The sequence below is a fragment of the Peromyscus leucopus genome, chromosome 20 (genome assembly GCF_004664715.2).
Source record: "Peromyscus leucopus breed LL Stock chromosome 20, UCI_PerLeu_2.1, whole genome shotgun sequence".
NCBI lineage: Eukaryota > Metazoa > Chordata > Mammalia > Rodentia > Cricetidae > Peromyscus > Peromyscus leucopus.
In genome coordinates, this window is record NC_051080.1 from 27,873,408 (window position 1) to 27,888,015 (window position 14,608).

At 37.1% G+C, this 14,608-nt stretch overlaps 1 non-coding gene across 1 annotated transcript; it reads left to right on the top strand.

Moving 5' to 3' along the window:
* The first annotated feature begins 11,182 nt into the window (after nucleotides 1-11,182).
* On the top strand, nucleotides 11,183-11,291 carry LOC114705461. Its single transcript, XR_003736395.1, has one exon. It is a non-coding gene; the product is annotated as a U6 spliceosomal RNA (small nuclear RNA).
* Nucleotides 11,292-14,608: the final 3,317 nt, after the last annotated feature.

Here is a 14,608-nt window from a genome sequence, read left to right on the forward strand (position 1 = left end):
CGACAAAGACACCCGGTTGATTACCTTTTTGTATTTCAGCTTTCAGACTCATTGCTGAGGCCAGGAGTAATTGTGCATCCAACATCAGTGTGAAAAACCATGATCGGGCAAAAGTAATTGTAGCTTTTCATTCCCTGGCAAACAAGCTTCAAGGAAACAAGAGAAAATTTCATGTCAGCCCTAAACAGCTTTCCTTTTCATCCTTAAAACATTTATCAATGTTTAATTTTTGAAGAACAACATAGCTGTAATGCTGGTGGGGATAATAACAGCAGGAGAAAAGAACACCAGGAGGAATAAAACAAAGAAATACCAATGACAGTATCTATCATGTTAACAATGAATGAGATTCTGCAGCTAAATTACCAGGAATTTGGAGACCCCATTGTTATCAACAAGGCTGAAATTCAGCTGGTCTGAGGTTGCCATGGAAGGCACAGGGACTAGTCATCTGGTCAAAGCTCCACTGATAATGGGCTCTGGGATATCATCCCTTGGCTTCCTGTGCTGGAACTGTTTGTCTTGTTGAAACTCTTTTTTTGAATCAGGGAACCTAGAAGGTTCATACAGCCACCTGAAGTGGCAGGACAAAGAGATTATGCCAGGAACTGTGAATGTACAATCATTCTCACAGCAAGCAATAATCTCATGTAAAGCAAGGGAACAAGAAGTATGTGTTCAGTTCTAATAGGTGATCTTAGCTCCTATAAATAATTTCAATACCAAATCAATGAGAATTCCTCAGTGGGCTAGGAATGTGGCTTGGGAATCACATGAAACAAATATATGAATAAGGAAAAAGTCACAGCTTAATTTTATTAAAAACTTTATAATGTGCCTTGAATTATTAATTATAAATTTCCACTACTTCACATCAAGAAATATTATTAAATGATATATTCTAGAATGTCTAATATTGTTCATCCTTTTACTTGTCTATTTATAATTATGAAATAAGTTAAACAAGTACAAACCATAGAGTCTGGCCCTAGGGATGGAAATATGTATTTTAGTTAATTTCACGTGTCAGGTTCACAGAGTTTAGGGCTGCCCAGACAGCTGTTAAGCATTATCACTGGGTGTGTCTATAAAGTTCTTTACAAGAGAAACAATATTTGAATGAGCTGACTAGCCAGGAAGATAAATTTCACCAATGTAGAGGATCAATCAGTCCAGTGAGACTCCAGGTAGAAAAGAGGTAGAGAAAAAGGACAGGGCTGTTCTTGGAGGGTGAGGATGCCTAACTTTCTCCCAGTTCTCAGGCCTCTATCCCTAGACTGCTTTACACTATTGATGATTCAGGATCTCAGAATCTGGATCTTAGCCTGAAATTGTTCTCCTGGTTTCTCTAGACTTCCAGGTACCAGAAAACAAATCATGGACTTCCTGAATCTTGATGACCATATGAGTAAATTCTGCATGCTAAACATCATGCATGTAGTCTTGATAAGGCATTATGCCTCTCTCTATGTATATTCAATAGATTTTTCAGTCTTCACTAGCCTAGATAACTGTACAACTATTAAATTACTCACCTATTGTTTACCTTCTCTAACCACTCAGAATTTTTCAGCTGGTTTATTTGGACATGGCTTTGGGATCAAGGTGAATGTTTCTATCCCTTGAACATGCCTAACATGCTATGCTATGATCACCATCCTGAATCTGCTGTATCTTTTCTCAGTTGATGTTTTGGTTTTTGATTGCTTCAGTTCCCTCTTAGCTAGTCTATTACCTCTCTCGTCTCATGTCTTCTAGTTTATATTCAACTTAGCCTCCAGAGGAGGAATTTCCTTAGCCTGCAAGCAAACCATGCTGCTTCTATTGTGGCTACTCATCTTAGCTAGCATGTTTAGAGTGTCTAGAGAAAATTACACGATCTTCTTCACATAGCTCTCCATAACCCCTTTATCAGTTACTATTATCCACTCGAACCAGCATTCTTACTGTTTCTCAAATAAACTTTTAACACCTTTCCCTCAGTCCCATGCATTTTGATGCCGTGACTTTTTAATTATCTGCATTTTCTTTCTCCTTTTCTTTATGACTATTGTCATACACAGCTTAGTTGGTGAGGCTCATGTTGAATAGTTAGTATAAAATGCTTACCTATCCTTGTCCCTTTGAGCCCCTTCCTACTGGCACTGTTTTATATGTCTTCATAGTATTTACTACAGTATGTATATATAATGTATCTGCAAGCATATATACATATATATATATATATATAGTAGATTTATTGTATATCTCCCTATTATAAAATGTTGTATCATCTGAAGATAGTGATCTTTAAAAATAGTATAATTATTTTAGAATTTGAAGTGCAGGATACCTAAAAGTATGAAAGAGTTTGGACCCTCCATAAATGATGAATGTTTCTTTGTATAAGAATTGCATGGAAAAGAATTATCTCTGCTGTCATTGAGCTGGGATTTAATAGGAGAAAGGTATATGTTATTTTTCATAAGCCTGTACATACAGTTGAGACACTGTAGGTAGTTTCTGTACACCACTCTTACATATGTAAGTATGTACACTTATGGAGGTAAAACTTAAACATTTGAGTCTCTATTTAATGAACTATATTAAGTAGAAATAAGAATACTTTCCATAAGTCATCTGAAAGGTAATATTTTTATTCATACCCAGGTGTGTGTTAGAGTAAATACTTAATTTTAACATCTTTCATAAACTCTAGCTCAAGCAAAAAATCTCAAGGGGTTAATGTTTTACAATAGTAACATTTATGGTCTTTCAAATTAAATTTCAGTCTCTTTCATTCCTCAGATTTTACATGCCCCAGAGGCTTTTACGAGTGTCACTAGGGGCTTGTACCTGAATCTAGATTAAGACACAAAAATACATGAATTAAAAAAAAAAGTCAAAGTTTGATGATTGGCCCAAGTGGGAATATTTATCTGTTAAAATTCACATCTTGATATAGACAAGGATGTCTTTCCAGAGCCCAAGGTACACACCCTGGAAAAAATAAAGAGAAATTGGAAGGAAGGAGGTTGGCAGATGCCATGAATTAGCTCAAAAATCACCAACACTGTGTGTAGACTTTGAGAAATTCTCTCACAGTACAAAGAGAAGGGAAAAAATCTGTAATATCATTTGGTTTCCAAAGTATGAAGACTTTGAAAGGGGTGTGACACTCATCTTTAAGAGTAGGCCATGTGTATTCTAGGTTTTTCTGAAGGACTTTTAGAAGTATAAAAGTAAGATTAATTCAATCTTCCACTTATGTAATTTTTCCCTAGTGATGTTTAGCTACTCTAGTAAGAAGAGATAGAGTTTTTATCATATGTAAGTGAGATTTTTTTTTTTTTTTGTGAAGACAGAGGACAGTGTTAAATGTACTAGAATAGGAGATGTGAGAGACATTTGAATGGTGAGCCCTGAGATTCAAACAGACCATGAAGCAACTCAGAGCAGACATGGGAAAATCAAGAGTATTGGGGGTGGGACAGGTTATGTTGGAGCTGCAGTCCTTCAGCAAGGAAACTGTGAGGGTAATGATGGCCACATCTTTTCAATCCAGTATGCTTTGAAATGCTGTCCTGTTGAGTACTTATGGCAATCAAAATACTATTGTACTCAACATAAAAGAAGCAACTACCCATTCCCCATTAGGAGCAATGCAGCACCAGAGCCTCACCATTCCCTGAATGGTCTGACAGCATCTTAATCTGCTTGATTCTATTGCTGGCATGGAATCCTGTGGAGTTAATGGTCCAGTCTCTCCTCTTGCCACTTACTGTTGGCGTGACATCACATAAGCCACCACTGGGGGCAGATAGATCCTGGGACACATTTTAACTAAAAATCTCTGTGCAGAATGAAGAGGAGGAAATTCATTCCAATTATTAAATGCCAACTACACACAGGACTTAATGGTAGAAACACATTATGTCAGGGATATATAAAATATATAGCTGCAAAATAGATATTATATATGCAAAAATATATTGTAAATTATATGTAACACACACTCAAAAGTATTTTGTGCATAATAAGATGGGTGGATCATATTATACTTACAAACCTCCAAGGAATTTATTTTCTTTACTCACTAGAGGATATATTGAATTCTATGTTCATTGCCACTGTTTCAGAAGAAAGAATATGAAGGGCAAGAGTGTTTGCTATCACATTTGGTGTTTAGTTTTTAAAATTTAAATTAGAATTACACTTTGAGTCTCTGCAGGGTAGAGTGAATAGCAAACAAAAAAGAGGTCTAATGAAAAGTTTAGTGGTGTAATGTTTAAACTCACTACTGTCTACTCCCAAGCTTAGAAATAAAATACCCTAATGGAGTAGATGGCAGTGTATAATCCCTTCCTGAGATTCATTACATCTTGCCTCTCAGAGAGGACAGCTGGTGGATAGAAAATGGAAACATTTTAGGAGCAGATTTGTCAGCTCATAAGATAGCATTATTTACTTTAAAACTTGCACTAAGAACACAGCCACAGAGAATTGTCAATGAACAGTTCATTGAGTTGCAAAAGAGATTGTCAACAATTTGCTAATATTTAAATGAAGAGATTATCCTGCAAGTAATTATAGGAACAGACTCATTAAAGAATATTTTATCTGCAGAGTTGAAAGTTAGCATACAATAATGAGATTTGCTTGTAGACTGGGGAAAATATTAAAGAAAATACAAAACAATAATGTGAATGATTTTTTAAATGAAAGTAAAAAATAGAACATTTTTTCTTTGCCTAAAAAATTGGAAAAATGCATTGTGTATGTTTCCTAGTATTTCTTACAATTAATTAATGGTGATAGTCAAGAGTTGACCCATCTTATTTATGACATTGTTTTGTTGCAAAGGAGAGGACTCAGTACCCTAACTGTAGTACAGAGCCATTTCTGAGAAGGGATGTCATGTGTGTCCTTATGTCAACATCAATGGTTTCCAGAGAGTGTTCCTAGCAATGTTCAGAGAACGATGAATGGCAATATTTGGGGAATCTGCGTATTTTATGTATATTCCTCAGATATTTCCAATACATTAAAAAGGGCTGGTTCTATCTATGCTCTATTGCAGTCAACAAACATACAGATGAATTCAAGAAACCAAGCCTCATCTCAGTTGGCAACATGTGTATGTATCTATCTATTCATCCATTGGTTTGTTTACTTTAACAGAAATGTTCACACTGTGGAATCCTTTTTTGCATGTGATGGGTAAGAATGAACCATACTGTGTTGCAATTTTCCCTTAAGTTGTGATGAACCCATTGTGATGGGGCCTTCTCACATAACTTAGCCTTGAATGATAAATTGTAATGCAAAATAAAACACAGCATGACTGACTAGGGATTGCCATGAACTTATTCTTCACAGAGTCATAGAAACCCTCAGTCATTGGAAGATAAACTGGTACTAATTTGTTTTAGAGTCAATTTTGTAAAGATGGGGTGATATTGGAACAATTAGAGAGGGGAAAATGTAATCAGAATATATCGTATAAAAAAAAAAGATTTTCACTTTAAAAACAAAACCTCTTCTCTACAGATACTTGCTCAGCAAATGTCTTTGCTCCTCTACTTGCAATAGCCAGTAGAAACAGATGGAAACAAATCAAATGTTCTTCAGCAGATGAATGTGCAATGAAAATGTAGTACTTTTACACAATGAAATATTATTCAGCTTTAAGAAAAATAAAATAATAAACTTTACAGGTAAATAAATGAACTAGGATAGACTACATTGAGTGAATTAACCCTTACCCAGAAAAATATTGCATGTTCCCTCTTATTAAAGGGTCCTAACTCCAAATCTTCAGATGTGAGTATGTAACATGTAATAAGAAAAAGAAAGTTATAGGACACATAGTGGCAGAGTTAGAGGAGAACATAACAGGATACAGGAGACATGAAGGGAAAGTTGTAAAAATAGACAGTGGGACTTGATTTAGGGAGAAGAGAAGGAGGTTAATACAGAAGAGAGGAAGGAAGATAATTAAATAAGGTTGTTTGATAAAGCCTGAAGGAATCATTTTATATTAATATAAAAATCACATCCTATTGACAGTGGTGGCCATCAGGTCTATTTCAAGAGACATATTTCATGTACTGGGATTTTCTCAGTGGACAATGAAGAAAATCAAAAAGAAAAGAAGAAAAGCATGCAGTTTGGGATTTAGTCTTTGTCATAGGTCACTTTACTTCTGACTTTTATACTTGGAGGTAATAGGATCTTATAGATAGAGTGTGGGTTTGAAAAACCACAAACAATAAACAATGCTGGAAAACCCTATGGAGATGATCATCTAAATTGTCCTTTACCCTGCCATGTGGAGGAGAGAACTGACTCTTGCTGCCTGGGCATAGGGGCCACTGAGGAGTTCTGAGCTTGCGAACTAATTCCCCTTGCTCACTTATATCTTGGTGACAATCAGTGACATCAGAAGAGAAAAGACTTTCAGAGTCCCTTCACACTAGATGTGGTCTATTAACGTCTGTCAGAAAATCAATTGAACAATATTAAGACAATGTTTGCATGCCGTTTTTTAGTGCTTTTGTGTGTTCATTTGTTTTTCCTTAATTATCAATTATAACAGAACAGAAATGTATAGAATAGAATTCAGATAGAATATATTTCTCACATAAAGAAGAGGTTCCATTTTGTAAAGAACTGTGCTAGTCAGGGTTGTAAAGAGAAACAAAATGAATTATCTCTCTCTTTTCATCAACATCTTTATAGAGGCCAAGAAATCAAACAAGGTGGAGGAATTGGGGAGGCTATCGGTGGATTCTGATATCTAAGATCAGGAGAAAATTGATGTCGTGATGAGGAGAGAGAGAGAGAGAGAGAGAGAGAGAGAGAGAGAGAGAGAGAGAGAGAGAGAGAGAGACTTTCTTTTCTTTTCCATTGATTGAATTGGTCTATGTTGCACAGTGGGGAAAAAAAGCAGAATACACTGCTTATTGAGTCTTCTGATTTAAGAAAAATTCTCTGCTGGGAGCATATTCAAAGACAGATCCAGAAATAGCACTTAAAACCCTAATCCAGTCAAACTGATACCTAAAATTAGCTACTGCATGAATGTGCACATTGTGGAAGGATGTAAGGAAATGTCTGGCAGTAGAAATTCCAGGAGGACTGCAGTATAAGCATGCAGAATAAAAGGATGGAGGCATCATAGCTATATAACTGAATCCACTCCCTTTATGGAACTGTGAAAAAAATGTCTAATAAAAAAGCCTGTACCAACAGCTCAACACTTCCCTCAAACCAGGGTCAGCTTTTCCTTTAGTTTGTTTTTTCCTTTTACTGATTTTTTTCTAACATAATATATCTTGATTACAGTTTCCCAACTATCTCTTCTCCTTCCAACTCCTCCTCAGCTCCCATCTGGACACACATCTCTTTCTCATTCTTGTTAGAAAACAAAATGTCTGGCTTCTATGAGATAATAATAAAATACAATATAATAAGATAAAACAAAAAACTAGCACAGCTGAAATGAAAAAAACAAACAAACAAACAAACAAAAACAGAAAGTACGAACCTAAGTAAAGGTACAAGCCTATGCCCACTAGTTAGCACACTCAGGAATCTCACACAAACACTAAATTGGAAGCTATAACATACACACAAAGGGCCTGGAGAGTAACAAGAACGATATAAATATAAATAAAATAAAAATAATAAAATAGCTTTGTTTGTTTGATTTTTAAGGAAGAGATCTAGCATGACAATATGAGGCAAGAAACGTACAAATATACTGTTGAGGTCATTTTATTTTGTTCATTTATTCCTGGGCATGCAGTCTACCCACAAGAGTAGTTTGTTTCCCCAGTGAGACTCCCTTGAAGGAAACTAAATTCCTTTTTGCAAGTGATTATCAATTGGAGATTGCTTCTGGGTTAGGGTTGGGAGCATTTGTACACTTTTCCTTCATTCCTAGGACACCAACTAATATAAAACTACAAAGGCCCTTTGTATGCTCTCTCAGTCTCTGTGAGTTCTTATGTGCATTGATGGTGTTGTTTTAGAAGGCTTTGTTTTCCATGCTTTCCTCCATGTTCTCTGGCTCTTATACTCTCTCTGTTGTGTAGCAAGATTTTGTGGAGAAAAGACTATGTACCTCACTAACATGATGTAGAATTTATCAGGTTATCATGTGTGAACTGTGGAGAAATGTAGAATCACAATGATATCCCAAGGGGATTGAGATTCTCCACATATCCTGGCACATCCTTCTTGACCAATGGTCACATTTAGCAATGTAGATTGAGATGGGGATTCTTCAGCAAAACAAATCAACATATTTATTTTTCTCCTGCTCCTTTTCAACCTCCTAAGTCATACCAGGTCTGAGTTTAGCAGCAGACCTCACTAAAGACCTGCAACTGAATCCCTAGGGAAAGATGCTTTTACTATGATGTATTAGTTAGCAAAACAATAGAGCAGAAGCTATTCTCAACAATCAAAGAACCCATCTCTTACCTCTCCTCCTTAAGATGTAAGCCACATATAACAGTCCTCTCCCACACATGCACACATATTATACAAATAAAAAACTATTAAAAATAAAATTGAAGAGACCACACAGTGGTTAAGAGCATGTGATGCTCTTGCAGAGAGTATCTGTATTTGATCCCAGCACCCACATTGGGCAGTGCAACCACCTGTTACCACAGTCCAAGGAGATCTGACAAGCCTGTCTGACTTTTGATGGTACTGAATATATGTGTTGTACACATACACAAGCAGACACATACACATAATCAAAAATGAAGTTTTGAGAATATAATAAAATATTAAGTTTACCACCGAACCAAAAGCCACACATTATTCCTATTATTTGAGGCATGGGGATAGCCCAGAAGAAAAAAGTAAGGTGACATTCTGTTAGTAAGTATGTCTAACATGCTAATCCTTGTCTCCTGAACATAAAAAGGGGTGGGAGTACATTTCTAACACAGAGAAATTTCACTGATTTAATTACTGTTCTCTCATATCCAATGATGATTATATGTTGTTAATTACCACAGCTGTGGTCCTATGAAGAAGACAAACAGAGCCTCACAGACTAACTCTGAGGTTCACCCCACCACATGAACAACCTAGCAAATGAGGTGTTGACCTAGTAATACTGGAAGATTAGATATTGAATAACAACTGTTGAATTGTTGTCTTCAAGGCCAGAGGAAGAAAGAGATAGGTATTTTCTCCCACTTCCCCTAAAATAAGTAAGTTGTAGAAACTGAACCAGTCCCTTGCAGTTCTAGGCCAGATGCAGTACTGAGATTTAGTTATAAGAAACTGAAAATGAGATTTACAAGTGGAGGCAAAGCAGGTGACACAAAAGACCCAGTGATGAATTTGTCCAGTTACATTGAGACCTCATATACTGAGAGTCAACCTGAGACAAATCATAATATAAACATAAATAGATAATGTTAACCCAAGACATCATTTCTACATAGAAATACAATCTTAGTAGGAATAGGTCAACCCAATGGCAGTAGAAAGACTATTCAGATTATAATAAATGCCAGTGTATATTAGTCATATTTAAGGATATATACTACAGTGTAACTGAAAGACTCCAAGTTAGTATCTCTAAATTCAAGGTTGTTGAAGGCTAATCTGATGTATATCACTGGCCTTGTCTCCAGCTGAAAGCCAGGTTTATTTGTGGTCCTGATATCTCTTCCAAAGATGTATTTAACTAATGTAGCAACCACCTAAAGTTTGCTCTTTTATGAAGATGATCACAACCAACGGACACATAGAAACCTACAGTTATTCAAAATTTGTCCATATCATGCCATATCACATCCCATTCTCACAAATGTTTGGCCTTGTACAATATTTTTGGACCATCGACAGGGAGGGGCATTACCTAAGTGAGTATTGCTACACAAAAAATTTAGTCTATCTCTCCTGGTAAAACATTGTATTTTCCCAGTATCTATCTGTCTGTCTGTCTAATGAATTAGTAGGCATTAGACATGTGTGTATTGCTTGTTGATTGGCCTATAAGGCTGTGGGCAGAGTGAGATTGATTCTCAAATCCACAGAACTAATAGCTGTCTTGTATCACTTCATCAAGAATTAGTCAGTTCTGCTTAACTGGTGAGCTAAACTCACTGACTCAGCTTAATCAAGCCTGATGAATCTATCCACATGTTGGTTTATTAGCTTATAATGAACTTGCTGTTTATATTAAGCAATAATGGACGTGCTGTTTATATTAAGCAATGAGGACATTTTTTTAGATCAAGTAGAACTTTATTTTACTCAAACCACATAAAAGACTGTATTATACACTTATCGTATTTCACTAAAATTTCTGTAAAATTTTTATTATCTCTCTCTGTCTCTATCTCTCTGTCTGTCTGTCTCTGTCTCTGTCTCTGTCTCTGTCTCTGTCTCTGTCTCTCTCTCTCTCTCTCTCTCTCTCTCTGTGTGTGTGTGTGTGTGTGTGTGTGTGTGTGTGTGTGTGTGTGTGTGTGTTGGGGGGGTGAGGATTTTAGAGCTCCATGAATGCTAGCCTCCAGTTTTAACACTAGGGACCAGGAAAGAAAAGCCTTTGGGAGGAGCACTTTATAGGAGATAGGTAGTTATAGATAAAACAAAAATAATGAGGTAGAATGCTGGGGTGGAAAAGACTAAGAAACCGGGGTCTAGGAATAAGGAGAAGAAAGCAAGAGGAGAGGGGACGGCTATCCAAAGAAAGAGGTATGAAAAGCCATAAAGAAGCCTACAGTCTCACAAACCAACTTTAAAAATGTATATGTAAAGAAAGAAGAAAGGGAACACTGAGTGTTAATGGATTAAGAGAGATGAGAGTCCAGGGATGAGTGAGAATAGGGGGTTGTGGACGGGTTAACCAAATCTTAGGAACGATAAAATTATTGTGGGAAGCTAGCAGTTAATAGGGTAATATCACAATGTAACTTTTAAAAAGTTGCAATGGAATCTCCTCGAATGGGTTAACAATGTTACTCTCAAAGAATGGTTATTAAATAAAAATTAAAGTACAAGTCATGGATTAATTTTTCATGAGTTTACTCAGAAAGGCCGTACAAGTTGCTAAAAACCAGCACAGACTACTGCCATTGTCTTGGTTATCTACCATTACTACACAGTAAGTCACCATTGCTGAAACACCACCCATTTTAGTGGTATGATATAGAAAAACCAATATTAAGTGCTTGCTTCATCAGCACATATACTAAAAATTTGGAATGATACAGAGAAGACTAGTATGACCCCTGGGCAAGGATGACACACAAATTTGTGAAGTGTTCCATATTTTAATATGTTCTTTGTACTAAAGAAAGAGAGAGAGAGAGAGAGAGAGAGAGAGAGAGAGAGAGAGGGAGAGGGAGAGGGGAGGGAGAGGGAGAGGGAGAGGGAGAGGGAGAGGGAGAGGGAGAGGGAGAGGGAGAGGGAGGGAGGAAGGAAGGAAGGAAGACAAATATTAAAATGAGTGCAAAACTTCCTTCTTCCTGGGTAGCTATAATAGTAGCCAAGGTGATGAGGTAGAAAATGCAACAATGATCTTGCTCAGAGCTGGACTATGCATGCTATAATACTGACCTGCTAAGCAAGATCTGCTGACTTGTGCAATATTGACATAATTGTTATGGGGTAATTAACCACTCTCTGACTGGATCTGAGATTTGCTTCAGAGGAGGAATTCCATGGCTGGGGAACTCATAGTCTTTCTGTAGAATTAACGATATTTTGCTAAGAAGAAATGCTATCAAATTGCCTTTTAAATACCTGTGTTCATATCCATATTCCTGGGCTGCTCTTAGCCTTTGCCTGAGAAGCTGTTTTGTTTTTGTTGCATTGCACATCAGTCAATGGAGAAAATCCTAATTGCTCCAAGTGTTAAAAATAACAGATAGATTACTCAGCCATAAATGAAACATCTTCATTAACTCTACCACCACTACCACCAAGGATCAGGAAACATCATGGAAGGGTGGAGCAGGAGGAAAGAATATAGGAGCTAGGAAATGGGGAAGAGCTCTGTGAAATGCTGTCTTCTGACATAACTACCATACTCATGATCTCACAGTGTCTCTGGCTACCTATGCAAGACCTGTATAAGACCAAGGTAGCCAAAGTCCCAGCCTAGATGCTATGGATAATCTCCAGGCCCTACCACATATTGATGAGCTATTTGTAGTGGGTAGCTGTTCCAGCTTTGACCTAGAAGAACTACTCCCATTGAGGCTTTGGTAACTGTCACACCTACAAGGCAGAGCCGAGACAGGAGCCCGGAAGACAGACCAGAATTCTGGGCCCGATATTGGTTGAAATATTAAGGCAACTCTACATAGTTAAAAGGGAGGTTTATTTTGTGGGGTAAATTACAAGTGAAGGGATAGGTTACAGGGTCTGGGAAAGGTGAAGCACAGTCCATCGGTGTTCTCTGGAGAACTCTGATCAGTCTACCTCCAACATCCAGGATCTAGGAAACAAGAGAGCCAGCACATCCGGATCTCGGGTCTTTCAGAGTTCCTGTCTTGGCTCTGCCTTGTAGATGTGACAGTTATCGAAGCCTCAATGGGGGTAGTACTTCCAGGTCAAAGCTGGAACAGCTACATGCTACAGGTATTAGTAGTGGATAGTTGCTGAGGAGGCAGAATCATTATTTTCTGAACTTGTGGCCACTGGTTGAGTTTTTCATACTCCAGAGGATGGCTGTGGTGTACCAATGTAGGGCTCTCAAATTTCCATAAAGCCTAAACAGTTTAAAAAGATCCTCTAAACACAAAAAAACCTGGAGCCAAAAACAGCTTCCTAGTAGTGTCTCAAGCAAGCCATGAGCTACAGTATGGCTGGTTCACAGCATGTGAGCTTGAGCTACAGCATGGTAGATTCCCACTGAGTTACACAGAGGATACTCCAAGCCATGCAGTGTACCGTGTGCCATAGTTAGCTTTTGCTAATACAAAAATTGTATTGATGGAGGCATACTGCTTCCAAGAGTTGGTGCTGTGTCCATGGCTCCCAGAGCTGGCAGTAAATATACTACTACCACCATATGGGGAAGCTGAAATGGCAGAGTCAGCAGCCAAGGCTGCTGTTTCAGTATTAAGCACTGTGGTTTAAGGCAATAGATTCACATTAAGACAGATTCATTTATAAACTCTGAACAGTTTACAATGTGTGTAAAATGTACGTAGGCTTGGAAGAGAGAGGAAAATGAATATAGACAGTTATATAAAGAAATAGTTTTTAAAAAAGTCTTTAAAGAGAAATTAAAAGTAATACAAAAAATAAGTCATATTAAGATGGAAATCACACAGTCTGGATTGTGTTGTTTTTCAGATTTTTAACTGCAGAAAGACAATTGTGAAGGCTGCAGAGTTAAACCAATATGTATATTTTAAAGGTATCTTGGCTTCAAAATTTGGATCAAAAGATATGTTGCTTTGGAAAGGAGGCTCTGCTTTTGTTTCCACAGGAAGCAAGAGGCTATGGATTTGTTCCAGGTTAAGATGGATCAGATTTGATCAAGCTAGACCTCCTGAACCTTAAGAGATGGTACCTGTCAACAAAGGTTATAGCCAGTCTTCCCAAGACTTGAACATTATCTCAAATTTGCTCAGGATCCCCCTAAGATTGCCAGCACCCTCAACCAGCAGGAAGTAGTATGAGAAGCTATGCCCAAATTCCCAAAATATTGTTTATGAATGTATATTTTTATTTAAAGGGGGTTGGTTATAAACATAATTTATTTCTAAAGAAGAGAAGGGGACAATATAGATATGATAGGATAAAAGGGTAGATTATTGAACCTACTTTTTTTTTGTTTGTTTTTTCGAGACAGGGTTTCTCTGTGTAGTTTTGCGCCTTTCCTGGGACTCACTTGGTAGCCCAGACTGGCCTTGAACTCACAGAGATCCGCCTGGCTCTGCCTCCTGAGTGCTGGGATTAAAGGCGTGCGCCACCACCGCCGCCTGGCTTTGAACCTACTTTTAAAGAGCAACAACTTGTTTAAAATGTTTTACATTGCTATGGATTTTAGTTTATAGATACAAATTTAAAGTTGATTTTGTATATGCATATGTATATTTCTACTCTTGTTTAAGGTATTATGTTATGCAATTTATTTAAAATTGTAATGTATAATTAAGAAATACAGATTAATAATTAGTCATCTGTGATAATCAAACTTATAGTCATGTTAGTTAAGATTTCTGGGCATATATAGATATATGTCAATTAGTTAGGTAATTTTCAGACACTTCAAGGACCAGAATATGACATTTAAAATGTTTTAAAACCTTAGATTTTCCTGAACAATGAGACACGTCTGCTCCTGGCAACACCAATTTACTTCAATATACTTTTATTTTGTACAGGGTAGAGTTAATATGTAATAGCAATCTCAATGAGGAAATTTTCTCTTGAGCCTAAGGCTTTTTTAACTTTTCCATGGATATAATAAAATAGCCATTGAAATATTAGTCAGACACCTGGCATGTTGCTATGGTTCCAGATGTGAGAGAAGTAAGTTATTTGAGAAAGTCAGCTGAATGGGCATATTGGTGTCAGTTATTCATTTGCAAATTTCAAATGGAGAGTACTTGCTGTACCGAACTGCTAAAAAGGA